This window comes from Rana temporaria, chromosome 5 (assembly GCF_905171775.1).
Source record: "Rana temporaria chromosome 5, aRanTem1.1, whole genome shotgun sequence".
NCBI lineage: Eukaryota > Metazoa > Chordata > Amphibia > Anura > Ranidae > Rana > Rana temporaria.
Window position 1 is genome coordinate 208,548,892 of NC_053493.1, and position 16,622 is coordinate 208,565,513.

The 16,622-nt window shown below is 41.6% G+C and overlaps 1 protein-coding gene across 1 annotated transcript in view; it reads right to left on the reverse strand.

Annotated features, from left to right (window-relative positions):
* Positions 1-16,622, reverse strand: part of GABBR2 (gamma-aminobutyric acid type B receptor subunit 2) — a 792,922-nt gene that overhangs the window by 643,070 nt on the left and 133,230 nt on the right. The window lies entirely within an intron of this gene.

The following is a 16,622-nucleotide window of genomic DNA, read 5'->3' on the forward strand; positions in this document are numbered from 1 at the left end:
TCAAACACATAGCATGTACATACCAACAATTACACCCCAAAATAAATTCTCCTACTCCTCCCAAATACGGCAATACCAAATGTGGGAGGATTCCACAGCCAGGCCACGTACACAGGCTGGGTACGTCTATGTACAGCTGGGTACGACTGGGTATGGCTGGGTACTGTCGAGTATGGCTGAGTATTGCCGAGTATGGCTGGGTATGGCTGGGTATGACTGGGTACTGCTAAGTATGGCTGGGTATGGCTGGGTACGGCTGAGTATGGCTGGGTATGGCTGTGTATTGCTGAGTATGGATGGGTACGGCTGAGTATGGCTGGGTATCACCGAGTGTGGCTGGGTATGGCTGGGTATATCACAAGTATGGCTGGGTATGGCTGACTATGGCTGGGTATCACCGAGAATGGCCTGGGTATGGCTGGGTATGACTGAGTATCACCAAGTATGGCCGAGGTACTGCCGAGTATGGCTGAGTATTGCCGAGTATTGCCGAGTATGGCTGGGTATGGCTGGGTATGACTGGGTACTGCTAAGTATGGCTGGGTATGGCTGGGTACGGCTGAGTATGGCTGGGTATGGCTGAGTATGGCTGTGTATCGCTGAGTATGGCTGGGTACGGCTGAGTATGGCTGGATATCACTGAGTATGGCTGGATATCACTGAGTATGGCTGAGTATGGCTGGGAGTGGATGGGATGGATGGCTGAGCATGGCAGAGTATGAAGGGATGGCAGAGTATGGAGGGATGGCAGAGTATGGCTGAGTACACCGAGTATGGCTGGATATCACTGAGTATGGCTGGGTATGGTTGAGTATGGCTGAGTATGGCTGGGGGTGGATGGGATGGATGGCTGAGCATGGCAGAGTATGAAGGGATGGCAGAGTATGGAGGGATGGCAGAGTATGGTGGAGGGATGGCAGAGTATGGAGGAAAACCACAGACAATACAGTAGAATAAAATTAGTCAGCAGCGGGGCATTTTATTTAAAGTGATTGTAAATGATCACCTTGTAAAACAACCCATTCAGTTTTAAATAGAAATGAAAGACAAAACATTTTTATATAGATATATAAAACACTTATATAATAATTTTTCCCTTTTTTTTATAAGTGATCACATTACCTCTGTTCTCAGCTGCATACGTGATGGGGGGAGGAGAAGCAGCAGTACACTGAGCTTGCCAGTGAATGACTGTGCATCGGGGGCGTGTCAGGACAAGTCTGATCATTGGAGGAGAATACACTGAGGGCCAGATCCACAGCCAGCCAGCGCAACGTAACTTTTTCCATTTAAGTTACACTGCCGCAAAGTTGCCAAGTTAGGTGCCGATCCACAAAGCACTTACCTGGAAATTTGCGGCGGTGTAACTTAAATCCGTCCGGCGCAAGGCGGGCCAATTCAAATGGGCGTACTGCGCATGCTCCGTCGGGTAACTTACCCAACGTGCATTGCGCTTACAGACGTCGCTCCGACGTCATTTGCTTAGACGGTAACGTAAATGGCGTCCAGCGCCATTCACGGACGTCTTACGCAAACGACGTAGAGTTTGAATTTTCGACGCGGGAACGACGGCCATACTTAATGGGGCTTAGTCAAATAGGACTCAGCCCTATTTTTACACGGCGTAACTCGACGTAAACGACGTAGAATTAGCGCGACGGGCCCGTCGGAACGTTCGTGGATCGCCGTAAGTGTTCATTTGCATATTCTAGGCTGGCCGCAATGGCCTCACCACCTAGCGGCCGGCCTAGAATTGCATCCTTAAGATCCGACAGTGTAATTCAATTACACATGTCGGATCTTCTGTCTATCTCTTGGAAACTGATTCTGTGGATCAGTTCCAAAGATAGAAACAGGGATACGAAGGCGTATCAGTAGATACGCCGGCGTATCCCTTTTGTGGATTACCCCCTGAGTTCCCAGCATAGCTAGAGAACTGATCACGGCGTGTTCTCATGCTTAGTGTGGTCTGTTTTTAATAGAAAAGAAAGGGGACTAGCAGTAACACCATAGATGTCACATAAAGGAAGCATTACAGAATGAACGAAAGGGGGGTGAATGACAAATGTATGCTTGTGCCACATCCAGTATATATGAGAAAAGAAAAAAGGGGGTTCCCCTGGGTGGACTTTTAAGGCACTGATAGTATTAATTCCAAATATACAGGATATTAAAGTAAAAACATGAGTTTTTATTCACAATTATCAAAAAAATATGAAATATTGAATTAAAATATACAGTTCCAAAGATTGTCACCATATAGGTAAAAACATGAAAACCTTCTTTATACCCGACGCATTTCGGGGTAACCTTCTTCAAGGGTGTGTAGAGAAGGACAATTAGTTCATGTATTATAAATGTAGTAGAAGGATAATGAATATTTCATTGAATACAATTTTTTAAAAGCATTGAAAATATAAACAGCAGACTGTCAATGAGGTTGCCAGTCAAGCAAAAAGTGGATATCAGGCCTTGTACCCACGACCGTTTTCCTCGACAGAATCCATCAAGAAACTTGGTGGCAGAGCTTTTTTTGCCAAGGAAAATGGTTGTGTGTATGTTTTTTCGTCGAGAAAACTGTTGTGGAACTCGACGAGAAAAAAAGAGAACAAGTTCTCTTTTTCCTCGCCGGGAGTCTCAATTTCCTCGTCGTTTTTCTCGTCGAGCTGTTTTACGACGAGAAACAAGTTCGTGTGTATGCTTAGAAACCCGCGCATACTCAGAATAAAGTATGAGATGGGAGCGTGCCTTCGGTAAAAGTAGGGTTTGTAATGGAGATAGCACATTCGTCACGCTGTAACAGACTAAAAAACGCAAATCGTCTCTCACCAAAATTTTACTTAACATGCAGTAACATGAGATTAGCAAAAGCAGCCCGAAGGGTTGTGCCAGTGGAATCAAACTTCCCCTTTATAGTGCCATCGTACGTGTTGTACCTCACCGCGTTTGAGAATGATGAGATTTTGTCTTGACAGTGTGTACACAAAGAAAGCTTGTCAAGATTCTCGACAAGCCTAACAAGGAACTCGTCGAGGAAAACGATGTTTCATTTACGACGAGTTCCTCGGTCGTGTGTACGAGGCCTCTGAATATACAATTAATGCAGGGTTGAGAAGGACATTTATAAGGAACAGGTGTTCATCCCATTAGGGAGAAATTATTCCAAAGATCGAGAAGCCGGTGGATCAACCAGAACAGATATACTGGGACTGGGATGGAGGTCCCTGATTATATGATCTCAACAGATCGCAATAGACCTAATAATGTCTACTGTCAAACAGTACACTGTATTATTGACAGAGTCGACCTCACACCATGACAATACAGCAAAGAATAGCCCATCCCCCCCAGAGTTAGAATCACTCCCTAGGACACACTTAACCCCTTGATCGCCCCCTAGTGTTTAACCCCTTCCTTGCCAGTGTCATTTACAAGGTAAATTGTAATCAGTGCATTTTTATAGAACTGATCGCTGTATAAATGACAATGGTCCCAAATTAGTGTCAAAGGTGTCCGATGTGTCGGCCATAATATCGCAGTCATGATAAAAATCGCAGATCGCCGCCATTACTAATAAAATAAAAGAACTTTAAAAATGCTATAAATCTATGCCCTATTTTGTTGATGCTATAACTTTTAAACAAAACAATCAATATACGCTTATAGCGATTTTGTTTTACAAAAATATGTAAAAGAATACATATTGGCCTAAACTGAGGAAAAAAAATTTTTTTATATATATTTTTGGGGATATTTATTATAGCAAAAAGTAAAAAATATAGTTTTTTTTTTAAATCGCAATTTTTTTTGTTTATAGCGCAAAAAAAAACAAAAAAAACACAGAGGTGATCAAATACTACCAAAATAAAGCTCTATTTGTGGGAAAAAAGGACGTCAATATTGTTTGGGTGCAATGTTAAAGCGACCCAGTGCCGTATCGCAAAAAGTGCTCTGATCAGCAAGGGGGTAAATTCTTCTGGGGCTGAAGTGGTTAAAGGGGTTCTAAAGTCATTCTCTGCATCAAGGTGAAAAAAAACTTTCAACCCCTTAAACACTTACCATTCTCAATCCAGTGCTGTGCCATTCTACTGCAGATCTTTTCTTCCTATTCACTGAAGACTCTGAAGCCTCGTACGGTAAAAAGTCCGCCGGGAATCCCGAGGGGAAAACCGAGAACCTGCTTGGTAACTACATACGATCGTGTTTCCCGACAGGAAAACTGCCATGAGAGCTTTGGTTGGGAATCCCGGCCATGTGTATGCTCCACCGCATGCTCCACCATAGGAAAATTGCCAGGTTAAAAACCGCCAGGAATTCCGGCGAGAAAAAAGGGAGCTGGTTCTCTTTTTTTTCCCGGCAGTTTTCCTGTCGGGAAAACTGCGATGGAGCTTACACACGGCTGGTTTTCCTGGCCAAAAGCTCTCATGGCAGTTTTCCCGACGGGAAAGGCTCGAGAACAGTGAAGCCTCATACGACAGAATTCATCAAGAAACATGGTGGGAGAGCTTTTTTGCCGAGGAAAACGGTCGTGTGTATGTTTTTCATCGAGGAAACTGTTGAGGAACTTGACGTAAAAAAGAGAACAAGTTTTCTTTTAACTTGACGGGAGTCTCAATTTCCTTGTCGTGTTCCTCGTCGGGCTGGTTTTCGATGAGAAACTCGAGCGTGTGTATGCTAAGAAACCCGTGCATGCTCAGAATAAAGTATGAGACGGGAGTAAAAGTAGCGTTTGTAATGGAGATAACACATTTTTCACTCTGTAACAGACAGAAAAGTGCAAATCGTCTCTTGACAAACTTTTACTTATCACGCAGTAACATGAGATTAGCAAAAGCAGCCCCAAGGGTTGTGCCAGTGGAATCAAACTTCCCCTGCCATTGTATGTGTTGTACGTCACCGCGTTTGAGAACGAGGAGATTTTGTCTTGACTGTGTGTACGCAAAGCAAGCTTGTCGAGTTCCTCGACAAGCCTAACAAGGAACTCGTCGAGGAAAATGATGTGTCTTTTCCGACAAGTTCCTCGGTCGTATGTACGAGGTCTGAGAGCCATTGCCTCCTTCTGCTGTCAGTCAAATCCAGGAAGGAAGGATCAGAGGTGAGGCTGAGCCGCACAGTATGCTGAGGGGGCATTCAGAAAAGCATAGGATCGACTCTTTTATATTTTATTAAAAAAAAACAAAGCTTTTGAAATCAACTAATTATCCAGTACATAGGAACCTTGTTATTTTTTACTGAAGTACATTGTAGTTAACAAAATCACTTGTCATAGACACTTTGTGTACCCTCCTGTTCAAATCATAAACTGATCTATACTTCCTGCAGTAAAAACTATCCAGCAATGCAACTGATGAAAGGTTATTGTTTAATGAAGCAATTTGCAAAGTTTCTGACAAAAGCATTCAGATCTATGAAGTCTCCATTTAATTACACAAATTATTAGGCACAATTGCCCATATTTCTGCATTATGTGAATTTTCACACATTGCACATGGTGGCTCTTGGGTCAGGATTGATAGGATTTAGCATTCACATCACTCCAATAAAATGCCACTGCCATTCCTATTCCTAGATTATACGTTCCTTGATCAGGAACTGAAGAATGAATTGTAGATTTGTGCTCAGCTGTCATTTTCTAATTCCATTTGAAATGTTTCATTATAATGCATCCAAAACGTCACGCCTGCCAAAGAGTAGCTATGGCACAAAAAGGTGTATGTGCAACATTGATATGACCATGCCATTTTTGTTGCATTCCAATTGAATTCATTTAGACAACCAATGACTAAAGTTCTTGAATTTATTAAAAATATTTCACAACTCAAAAAATATAATTTCTAAAACCCAAACAGTCATTTCTAATAGGGATGTGTATTTAAATTGGTGTTATTGCTGGAGGCAAATGCATTACCAGTGTAGTCACTGACTACAAAATGCCTATGCAGTGGTTATAAAGTCTAATATAAAAAAAATAACAAACATGTTATGCTTACCAGCTCTGTGCAATAGTATTGCAGAGTGGTCCTGATTCTCATTGTCTGGGGTCTCCTGGCTCCTCCTCTTCTCAGTGTGCCATTATAGGAAGCCACTTCCTATTGTGTCACACCTGTGGGCCCAATCAAAAGCCATGCTGCCTGAGCCCAAAGACACAGACAGCACAAGCTGAAGCTGGTCCCGCCCTCTGCTCTCTTGTCAAAGGATTTGACTGACAGCAGATATAGCCAATGGCTCTGTCTGCCTCAGCAAAGCCCATGAGAGTAGGGAGAGCTGTTACAGATAAGCACTGGATCGAGCGAGGGCTCATGTAAGTATTAGGCCCTTTATACACGACCGAACATGTCCGATGAAACTGGTCCGCGTGTGTACGGCCTAGCGGACAGGTTTCCAGCGGACACAAGTTTCTTAGCATGCTTAGAAACTTGTCCGCTGGAAACCTGTCCGTCGGACATGTCCGCTGGTTAGTACGTCTAACCAGTAGACCGAAATCCCGCACATGCGTCGAATTGATTAGACGCATGCGTGGAAGCATTGCACTTCCGTTTTTGAGAACATCGGTGTCTTCTACGTCACCGTGTTCTCTGTCCGCTGGGATTTTGGTCTGATGGTGTGTACACACATCAGACCAAAAGCTCCCAGGAGACATTTCCGATGAAAACGGTCTGCGGACCGTTTTCATCGGACATGTCTCCTCGTGTGTACAGGGCCTAAGAAGGGTGAGGGGGTGATACTGATACTTTAAAAAAATTGCCTTAATGCAGGGAATGCATTAAGGTAAAAAATGTTTTGGCTTTGGAAACAACTTTACCACTTCAGCCCTGAAGATTTGGCTGCTAAATGACCGGGCCATTTTTTACAATATGGCACTGCGTCGATTTAACTGACAATTGCATGTGCAATGTTGTGCCCAAACAAAATTTACGTATTTTTTTTCCCCACAAATAGAGCTTTTTTTTGGTGGTATTTGATCACCTCTGCAGTTTAAATGTTTTGCGCTATAAACCAAAAAAATGCGTACATTTTGAAAAAAACACAATGAGGGTTATTTACTAAAGGCAAATGCACTTTGCACTACAAGTGCAAACTACAAGTGCAAAGTGCACTTGAAATTGCAATGAAAGTGCAGTCGCTGTAGATCAGAGGGAGACATGCAAGGAAAATAAAAACAGCATTTTAGCTTGCACATGATTGGATGATAAAATCAGCAGAGCTTCACCTCATTTCAGATCTACCCCTCAGATTTACAGCGACTGCACTTCCAAGTGCACTTTCAGTGCAATTTCAAGTGCACCTTGCACTTATAGTGCAAAGTGGATTTGCATTTCGTAAATAACCCCCAATATCTTTTACTTTTTGCTATAGTAAATACCCCAATTTTTTTTTTAAAACACATTTTTTCCTCAGTTTAGGCCGATTTGTATTCTTCTACATATCTTTGGTAAAAAAATCGCAATAAGCGTATATTGATTGGTTTGCACAAAATTTACAGCGACTGGACTTCCAAGTGCACTTTCAGTACAATTTCAAGTGCACTTGTAGGTCAAAGTGGATTTGCCTTTAGTAAATAACCCCCATAGTGTGACAACTTGCTTATTACCGCACTGGATGCATGTAGGTAACTGCTAGGACACACAGAAAACAAATGTTTTCTATGTGTTCTGTTCACACTCCAGAGGTGCAGTGCAGGCAGCTGTAATAAAATTCAGACATTTGCATTTTATTGCTGCGAACACAAAGTGATCGCATGTAACTGTACAGCAGCCCAATGCACCATGCAATTGTACAGTGTCACTTTGTGCACTTCAAATAAAATTATAACAAAAAAGGGAACTGTGTGCTGTGCTGAAATGTGCCCCCTACCACGGGCTCACTGCAGCCAGAATGGAGAGCTGCCCGCACACTAAACCACTATGCTTAATTGTGTGGGCAGTTCTAACGGGATTTTAAAGTTCACCAGAACAGGAATTCCACAAGGAGATCTGTATTGTGAGGATGTTGCAGAGTCTATATCTCAGCTACCTGGTGATATATGCAGTAAAATTCTGCTTATTTTAAAGTACGGTAAATAATCAGTTTGAACACTGGTCAAATAGTTAAATACGTGATTAAAATACACTACTCACTAAACCCTGCTACACTGCATAGCCAGGAGAGCAACTTTTTTCCTCTGTTACAAAAGAGCAATGCAAGGCTGCTAACTGAAGGAAATATCAGCCCATTGATAAGGTCATCCCTTTGACTTTACTTCTGCAAGCAAGTTTTCAATCAGAAATAAGTATACTTAAAGTGATTGTAAAGTCTGATTTTTTTTTTAATTAAAAATAACAAACATGTTATACTTACCTCCTCTGTGCAATGAGTTTGCACAGAGCACTTCAGATCCTGCTGTTCTCAGATCTCTTTGGCTCTCCTGACCCCCTCCCTCTTGATGGGTGCCCCCACAGCAAGCAGCTTGCTATGGGGGCACCCAAGCCTAGTCACAGCTCCCTGTGTCCATTCAGACACGGAGCTGCTGCCCCGCCCCGCCCCACCCCCTTTCTATTCTCATCGGCTGAATGGCTTTGATTGACCGCAGCGGGAGCCAATGGTGCTACACTGCTGTCTCAGCCAGACGGCCGACTCCGAGACATTCCTACAACATCGCTGAAGCTAGAGTGACCTCAGGTAAGTATTAGGGCGGCTAAGGGGGCTGCTGCACACAGAAAGCTTTTTATCTTAATGCATCATTAAGATTAAAAAAAAAACTTCTGACTTTACAACCATTTTAAATATTTTGTGGAAAATGGAGCTTTATTAAAATATATTGATATATTTACCTAAAGCACAGCTGTGGCTATCTTTTGAACAAACCCAGGGCATCTAGTTCTCTTGCTTGGTTCCCCAAAGTAGCAAAACCTAACTTGCTGCAAGCATCTTTCATGTACATGTTTATCCCATAAAAAAGTTCTGATCTTTATTACATTTACAATAGTGACAGCAGTGAGGATGCTGTGGATTGGTTGACTAACTGAATGAATGTTGATTGATAACGTTAAACAAATATGATCTAGATAAACACACACAGCTTCTCATATTGGTTAATTTATACAGTTGTAAACACCAATCACCATGAGGGTTATTTACGAAAGGCAAATCCACTTTGCACTACAAGTTCAAACTACAAGTGCACTTGAAATTGCACTGAAAGTGCACTTGGAAGTGCAGTCGCTGTAAATCTGAGGGGTAGATCTGAAATGAGGGGAAGCTCTGCTTATTTTATTATCCAATCATGTGCAAGCTAAAGTGCCGTTTTTTATTTTCCTTGCATGTCCCCCTCGGATCTACAGTGACTGCACTTCTAAGTGCACTTTCAGTGCAATTTCAACTGCACTTTGCACTTGTAGTTTGCACTTGTAGTGCAAAGTGGATTTGCCTTCAGTAAATAACCCCCTGTGTCTTTATACTGCACATTTACCTTACTAGACAAACTGTCCCTACGCTTTGTTTATATAATATCTTAGATTACTTAAATTATTTATAAAAATCACAGGTTTTGCTACTTATTCAAAGACTCTGAACACTGATCTGATTGAATAGATTTCCCATCACTTATCATAAATTGTATTAAAATAGGTGAAGCATAGTTAATCCTGCAAAGTATGGCTGGAAAGAAAATACCTCTTGGAATGTGCACAGCAAAACATCACAGTATCTTATCACCAATCTTAACAACCTAATGCCACGTACACGATCGGACATTCCGTCATCAAAACCGTGGCTTTTTTTCCGACGGATTGTTCGCTCAAACTTGCATACACACGGTCACACAAAAATTCCGAACGTCAAGAACGTGGTCACGTACAACACTACGATGAGTCGGGAAAAATGGAGTTCAATTATTCCAATCATGCGTCTAATTGATTACAAACATGCGTAGGATTTTTGTGCGTCGGAATTGGCTACAGACGATCGGAATTTCTGACAAGAACTTTTGTTGTCGGAAAAATTGAGAACCAGCTCTCAAACATTTGTTGTCGGAAATTCCGACAGCAAATGTCCGATGGAGCATATACACGGTGAGTGCTGAGTGCCTTCTTTTTCTGTTAGCCCCTGGCACTTAATCTAAGTACAGTAACCAAGCTTTCTAACTGATCATACTGACTTACCCCTACCTCAACCCGATTAACTGTTTGCTTAGTAAGCAGAAGACCGCTTTCGAGGTTGTCAGTTTCACTCAGTGTTGTGATTTGCTCCTCAAGATCTCAAATGTGAGCTTATAGGTGGGCAACCTGCTCTCATTGAACATTTGGTAGCCTTCCTGGATCTGGTTCTCAATTTGTGAGTACATGTGGCACACTGTTCTTTTTTTTTTGGAAAATTAGGAAATTAAATAATAATAAAAAATCATCACAAAGTTGTTATTTTAGCGTAGGCATACTTACTTCTGATTACCAAACTACCTAACATATTTCCTAAGTCTGTGAAGTACAAGGACAGGTTAAACACCCACAAAATGACCATGTTTTGGATAGAAAACACCCACAGGTACTGTGTTTACTGAAAGGCATAGTGAATCTTTTGAAAATGTAATTTTCATGCAGGAAGGAAAATAAAAATGTATTATGAGTTGTCAATTAATAAGATATTAACACATAGTATAGTGATATTCCCAGTCATAGAATTACAGCCCAAACCACATTTTGTTACTCCTCCCAGGTATATGGATAGCACACGTTTTTTCACAGCCTAGCCACATAAACAGGCCCAAAATCCTTCGGATTTTCTCAGAACATAAATCACACATCTAATTTTCTGACTACGTACAGTACCTGCCGCCGATATTGTGTCAACCTCGCCTCTGCTCGCCCTACTGTATCAATTTATTGGAGGCCCTAAAGCGCCAGAAAAGTGGAAACTAACACTAAATCACCACACCACATACCCTCAGGTATCTTCTAAGAGGCAAAGTGAGTCTTTTAACCTCACAAAAGCGCTTCTGGAAGAATGGTCAAACATTCCCATAGACACACTCCTAAAACTTGTGGACAGCTTTCCCAGAAGAGTTCAAAGCTGGTATAGATGCAAAGGGTGGGCCAACTCAATATTGAACCCTATGTACTATTAAAGCTCATGTGCATGTAAAGGCAGGCGCCCCAATACTTTTGACAATATAGTGTGTGTACAGTATATCTCTCTCTGTATATATATTTATATATATAGAGATAGATATATAGATATATAGAGATATATAGATATATATATATTCACTGTATATATATTTACAAAGATCCACAGTGTGAACCACCACCAATCTAATGCACTCACCAGACCAGATGGCTGCACATCATGTAAACAGCACACAGGCACAATGGCAATCACCAGGTCTTTGCAATTCACCTCTCAAAGAGATTGTTCAGAAGGATCCACTAGCCTTGTAGGATGTTATTGAGCCTAGTTTGCTGTCTATTATTTATGCAGCATTTATTTCTGGTGAGTGCATTTGGATTGGTGGTGGGACACACTGTGACTTTTCGTTGGAGAGTCTACAAAAGACTGATACATCACTGAAGCATAGCTCCCAACTGTCCCTGATTTCGAGGGACTGTCCCTGATTTCGAGCAATGTCCCTATGTCCCTCATTCTTCCTCATTTGTCCCTCATTTTGGTCTGATCTATATAATTGTATATAAAATGCACTTTTTATCTATCAAAAAGTATTTTCCAGTGCTAAACCTTTTATCTGATTTCTAAATTGCTGCATTTGTAAATTCCAAAAGACAATTTTAAGGATTAGTAGTGGTAAAAAAAAAGCACTTGTGGGTTTAACTAATCTTGTTTTTTGTACAATTCTCCTTTAAGGGGGCGTGGCAAGGGGTATGTTCTATGCCTGCATACTTTTGCTAATAGGTGTCCCTCATCCCCATCTCAAAAAGTTGGGAGGTATGCTGAAGAGTGTTGTCACTATATGAAGTGTTATCACTAGAGATTTTCATATTTATGGACTATTTTTATATATTTATACACATTGCTTTATTTAGCGTGTACATTTTGACACTTACCATCATTTCTTCAAGCGCTGCATTTTCTAGTACAGTTTTTTGCAAAGGCTTGAGCATATTTACATTTTAGTGCCAGCAGCTGTTTCATTGCAACAGAGCATCTGCTTTTTTTGCTATACTCCAGGAGCCGCCCATGAGCAGCTGATGCTAGACGACATACATACTGTAACTCCAACATCAATGTTACACCCGTCTTGCTGTTTTTATATAGTTGCCAGACAAGAAGTGGTTACAGAATGTACATGTGTAGGTGGGAGGAGTGGGGTATGGTTCTCGATTGCTCTGGACTTACGGTGGGCCCAACCAACGACCTTGCACACATGCTGCAGTCACAAAATGTACCTGGTATTAAAGCTGAAAGGCTGGTGTGCTTTTGAGAGGATTAAAAGCCTGTGGAGGTAAAGAGCTAATAGGTAGTTAGCATTCCTTGTGGGGGGGTTGAAATATTACTACGTAGGTAAATGGGCTTAATCTGATTGTAAGCATATAAGGGGCATAACTTCTTGGTGAGTGATGGAAAACACTGCTGGGGACTGTGGCATGCTGTTGAAGTGAGAAACTTGTTGCTAAGAGAGGTAAACTTATTCTGGGAAAAGGTAAAGTGCTATTGCTGCATAACAAAAAATCCTGCTGGTGGGAATTTACTATTGGGTTTTAGACTTTTTCTGCTTTCAAATTTGATTCTGCATACAGTAAGTATCAGACCTATGACATATGTTTGTAACAAGTGATACATACAGTACCTGTATATCCCAGGGAATACTTTTAATGAGATTGAGTAGTACTTCTGCTTCACACAATGGATTATTCTTAATAATGGAAAATGATTTAACACAAGTATGGTGTGTTGGTAATAAATATACCTATATCAAGTGTGATTTCTTTGGTAATGTTTGGCTCTAATGCCCCGTACACACGTGCGGGATTTCCGACGGGAAAAGTTCCCGTCGGAGATCCAGAGGGGAAAGCCAAAAACCTGCTCGTCAGTCTTTCCCCCTACACACAAGAGGTTTTCCCGACAGGAAAACTGCCAAAAACCACTGGGCAAAAGTCCACCGGTTTTCCCGGCGGAAAAAAAGAGAGCTGGCTCTCTTTTTTTGTCCGGCAGTTTTTGGGCAGTTTTCCCATCTGAAAAACTGCGAGGAGCATACACACGGCCGGGATTCCCGGCCAAAAGCTCTCCTCGCAGTTTTCCTGTCTGGAAAACCAGCCGTGTGTACGAGGCTTTAAAGAGAGAACCACACTGTCATATAGTTTAAACTATTTAAGAACATCCCTATCAATAAGCTGCCATTTATGATCCTTCTTTGTGAAAATGCTGGTTGCCTGGCTGTCAAGCTTATGCTCTGGATTCAGCGGTTTCACCACCTTGAACCAAATAAAAAAACAAGAAATTCTGAAATGATCCTGACTTTCATTTGCTGCACGCTTGTTCTGGGTCTCAAGCCTAAAGCCTCGTACACACAACCGAGTTTCTCGTCAAAAACCTGTTTTTTTTGGGGTTTTTTGACGAGGTAATCGGTCGTGTGTACATTTTTCGACGAGGAAACTGTCGAGGAACTCGTCGAGCCAAAAAGAGAGCATGTTCTCTTTTTCCTCGACGGGAATGGAGAAAATTGTCACGTCAAGTTCCTTGGTCCTGTGTACGAGGCCTGATACACATGGGCTGAATATTGGCCGATATTGGACAGTTCAACGGAAAGCGTCCGACAATCCGCCCATGCATTCAGCAGCCTGTCCAACAGAACTCAGCAGAATGCAGCATTTTCGGAAGGCCCTTGTATAATAATAGGAGTACTGTAATTGTAGCAAACCGTCATGGCAAACACATTTTAAGATTTATTCCTTCTAAACAGCACATCTCTTTTCTGGACCAAAAAGTCAAAACTGAAATCTTTCATTACTCAATTGTAAAAGAAGCATAATCCTTTACGCCTTCATTACTCATTTAGAAAACTGCCATAGTTCATTCTCTTTGATCCAGAAGAAACTCATAACATTATGGTAAAAATGACACTGCTCCTAAAACATGTCAGTGTGTTATTACCATCTGCTCATTAAGAGCTGCAGCACTACTGTATGTGTGGCTAAAAAATAACATAGTTTGGTCTTTATGGAACAGAAATATGTTTCTGAATTATAAAGGTATAGAAGACTCTCTAAAATGTATACAAAATTATAAACAATATAGAAGTGTTTAGAATGATTTACAAAGAGAGTAATTTATTTCAAACCTTAAAGTACCGGTATATATGTCAGAAATCAGTTTTTATATATTACTTAGACCCCTTTCACACTGAGGCACTGCAAAAACGCCCTAAAACTTTAGGGTCTTAGCGGGGCTTTACCAGCACATTGGGATTGCAGATGAGGCTTTGCTCGAATAATGCTCGAATGACGCTCGAATAACGCTTGAAAAACACTTGAAAAACGCTCGAAAAACTAAGGCTGGGTTCACACTGGGGCGAACACAGGCATTGCATGTGATTCGCACTGCCTTTGCTGTACAGATCACATGCAAAGTCTGTCCGATCCGAATTCAGCCAGTACATACAGCCATACAGTTTGTATGGCTGAATTTGCATTACATTTAGAACAAAATGGTACCGGACCCTTTTTTGTTCTGCACTGGAATCAGATTGCATGGGTATTCACACCCATGAGAGCCAATTCCTGTACTATTTCACAGTTCAGACTGCGATCTGTGGATCGATCTGGGGGGTGTCATTAACTATACACTGACAATTGCAGCGGTTTGCAGAAGGCAGTGTGAACTGCCTGCGAGTAACATGCAATGGCGGGAACCCACACTGGAATTGCGCTGGTTCCCGAATCGCACAAAAGTGAACCCAGCCTTACTATACAAACGCTAAGAAAAGAATCAGCTGATCTAGGTTGAAAGCCCCATTCTGGTATCATTTATTTTCACATCCCTCTTACCTACCTACCCACCTTTAACCCATAATACTAGGCATTTTTTCCCTTACCTTGCAAAGCTAACCCACCTTAGTCTCCCCTTCAGGTTCAGGGAATACAAATCCAGTGGTGCAATAGAGTCCCGTATTTCCAGTCCCCTATTGTCCCCCCTGTGATGACATCAGTCTTCTGGATTTAGAGAGGACCCCATTAGACATCTATCCTATGTTCACATCATGGAGGGACTAATATGGACACCCGACTAAGGAGCAAAGCAAGAAGTTAATAAAAGTGGACCAGATGTGGGGTTGCAGTGGCATGTGACAGTGATTTAAGGTAAGTAAAAAATAATTTTTTTTTTGATCCAATGATCAGATAAAGGAGCATGGGCAGAGTAAAAATTAGCTTGGCTTTAAAAAAGGCTTTACAAGTGGTTCTAAAGCCAAGACATTTTACCTTACTGTATTTCCTGAAGTAAGGTAAAAAAAATGTCCTAGTAGCAGTATCGCCCCCTCACTCGAAACCAGCGCTGTGCCAATATGTAGCTACTCTGTCCCCTCTCCCCACTTACACAGGCTTTGCAGAGGCAGCTGGAGCCATTGGATCCCGTAGCTGTCAATCAAATTCTGTGAGCAGACAGCTGGGGGTGCTGCCAAGCTCTGTTACAGTGGGGATCGAACGTTTGGGCACCCCAGGTAGAAATTTGTATTAATGTGCATAACAAAGCCAAGGAAAGATGGAAAAATCTCCAAAAGGCATCAAATTACAGATTAGACATTCTTATAATATGTCAAAAAAAGTTAGATTTTAATTCCATCATTTACACTTTCAAAATTACAGAAAACAAAAATGGTGTGGCGTCTTCAAAAGTTTGGGCACCCTGCAGAATTTATAGCATGCACTGCCCCCTTTGCAAAGCTGAGACCTGCCAATGTCATGGATTGTTCTCAATCATCGTCTGGGAAGACCATGTGATGTCAATCTCAAAGGTTTTAAATGCCCAGACTCATCTGACCTTGCCCCAACAATCAGCACCATGGGTTCTTCTAAGCAGTTGTCTAGAAAACTGAAACTGAAAATAGTTGATGCTCACAAAGCTGGAGAAGACTATAAGGAGATAGCAAAGCGTTTTCAGATGTCAATATCCTCTGTTCAGAATGTAATTAAGAAATGGCAGTCATCAGGAACAGTAGAAGTTAAAGCAAGGTCTGGAAGACCAAGAAAAATATCAGACAGAACAGCTCACAGGATTGTGAGAAAAGCAATTCAAAACCCACGTTTGACTGCACGATCCCTCCAGAAAGATCTGGCAGACACTGGAGTTGTGGTACACTATTTCACTATAAAGAGAAACTTGTACAAATATGGTCTTCATGGAAGAGTCATCAGAAGAAAACCTCTTCTACGTCCTCACCACAAAAAACAGCGTTTGAACTTTGCAAATGACAAGCCTGATGCTTTTTGGAAACAAGTTCCGTGGACCGATAGAAAAAAAAATAGAACTTTTTGGCCAGAATGAGCAAAGGTACGTTTGGAGAAGAAAGGGCACAGAATTTAATGAAAATAACCTTTGTCCAACTGTTAAGCATGGGGGTGGATCAATCATGCTTTGGGGTTGTATTGCAGCCAGGGGCACAGGGAACATTTCACGAGTAGAAGGAAAAATGGATTCAA